Genomic DNA, 2,426 nt, shown 5'->3' with positions numbered 1-2,426 from the left:
GGGACCTAATGAGAGAAGGATCCCCAAGAGTCATCCGCTAAGGAAGAAACGAGCAGTATATATAGTATAATGATGTGAATTCAATACCCACCCAATTTATTTAAAATATATCTATGCACATCTTTTGAAGCCATCCTCTGGAAGAAATTCCTTTGTAATCTGTCATGTTCCACTGGGATTGGCAAACAGCTGTGTGTGCGGTGGGGGAGAAGATGGGGGGATTTATTTTATCAGGTTTTCTTCAGTGAGGTTTAACCTTCCTTAGAATCTTTCAGCTTCTCTTCCTCTCTTAATGACTTCCCTCAGACATTTCCCTTTTAAGCAGCCCTACTATGTGCAAGTGTCCACGTTTGACTTAGATATTCAATTCAAGCAATTTATACCAAGGGTTATTCTAATGCCAGATATCTGGACGAAGCTCACTTCCACATCAAGGCAGATGCATATACACAAACCCCTTTAATCTTACTTCTCATCTTTCTCCAGATGCACTAATGAACAGTCATTGGCAACATGAAAACTAATTATTATTGGTTTATCTTTTGCTTCTTCAGCAATAAACCCTCTCATTTGCTACCAAAAGGCAGAGATAACCCCTCTGAACGGGTCAAAAAATTCAGCAACTGTTGAGTTCATTTATTCCCAGATATGAATGAAATAATATATTTGGAAGTAAGTTACTGAACGGTTGCATCATGTAGCTTTTCCTTTCTTCTGAGAGAAGAAGATAGGAGATGATGAAGACACAGAGAGAGAGAAAAGACATTCAAGACAGTGAGCAATGGCAAAAAGACTGGACAAAGGAAGAACAAATACACGGGAAAGGAAGGTTAGCTGAGGAAACAGGTGAAAAATGATAGTGGAAAAATACCTAGTAAACTTTCTGATTTCCAGGACTAGGCTTGCTGAGCTCTTTTCACACAAAATCTGACAAAAACATCAATAGAGACTGGAATAATGAAAATAGAGCAGGTGTACAGACACTGTTGATGCTTAACAGGACTACAGTTTAAGGCTGCTATATATAAAAACCACATTTAGAGAGTTTGGCCTACCTTGGAATGGCTCCTGCGGTCTTTGCATTTGAGTGACTGTCAACTGTAGAAGAAAAAAGGTTGGTTTTAATGACAGTTTGGGGCTCGAATACAGATTAGGAAACAGATGGGCTTTTTCACACCCTCCAAAATGGTTTTCAGTCCTTAACCTTCCATGGAAATTTTCTTGCAAAGCTGGACATCTCTTTTAGCTACTAAAGACAATGCAATTGCAATGGAGAAGCAATTCAGTTAAAAGAAAATGAACGTATACAAGAGCCAATAGAAAAGCAAACACTGAAGAGATCACAGCAAAAGAGGAAATGTACACTCAACTTTAAAAAAATAGAACAAAGCAGGTAAGCTTTCCCTCCCACGGTACTTAGGAAATTTCAGGGCAAGCATTCTCCTTCTTCCCTGTAGTACTTCATGAGAGGTGGGCCTTGATTTTTGTGGCTTCTTGAAGTGATTCTACAGATTAAAAGCACCTCCCGGGACAGGTGCACCTCACTTCCAAGACACCAATACTGTGCGTGTTTTGGGCCGGGCACTTCCACCCACTTCCCGTGGACTGGGGAAGGGAACCCTTTCCCTCCAAAACCCGGCCCGGGCCCACACGTGGAGGGAAAGGCCCTGGTAAGCACCATGGCCGCATGGCAGCAACTCCCACGGGACAGGGGGCTGGACACAGGGCCAGACACAGCCCAGGTACATGGCCATGGAGCCCTGGGCTCTCTGGCCCCTTCTTGAGGATCAGAGAAGGTGCCTTGGTGAGGGGGCCAAGTCCTCACCTCAGGGGGCCATGTCCTCACCTCAGGGGGCCAGATCATGGCTGCAATTACAATTCTACCACCCCAAAACACACCCTGCATGAGGCACCCACGTCCCTGACAGGAAGGTGGAGGGGCACACAGCCCCATGTGCCATCCCCACGGAGAGAGGCAAGGGAAGGCCTCAGGGCTGCCGGGCACATGGAGCTCGTCCCCTCAGCTGCAGCTCCTTCCCTTCGAACTAGCACTCACCTGGGGCTCCCTGGATAAATGGCGGCTGCACCCGTCTGACCCTCCTCAGGTGCCGGGTCGCTGTCGGAGGTGGGTGAGCAGGAAGAGCCCCCGGGCCTGATGGCGGCGGGGGAGGAATTCACCTCAGGCCGTCGCGGGGAGGACAGAGCCGAGGGGCGGCTGGAGCTCGCCTTTCCTCACCTCAGCCCCCCTCACCTTACTCCCTCAGGAGCTGCACCCTGGAGTCTCCCTCATCTTCCAGAGAGGGGGCGATGAAGCTGCCCCGAAGGGACGACGAACGGTGAGCAGGTGAGGAGGCAGGACGGGGGGAGGCCTGAGGGAAGGGGCGGTGTGGCGGGGGGGGGGGGGGGCCGCCCCTCCGCCCGGGCAC

The sequence above is a fragment of the Calidris pugnax genome, unplaced genomic scaffold, assembly GCF_001431845.1.
Source record: "Calidris pugnax isolate Ruff unplaced genomic scaffold, ASM143184v1 scaffold65, whole genome shotgun sequence".
NCBI lineage: Eukaryota > Metazoa > Chordata > Aves > Charadriiformes > Scolopacidae > Calidris > Calidris pugnax.
This window is presented reverse-complemented; position numbering follows the sequence as displayed.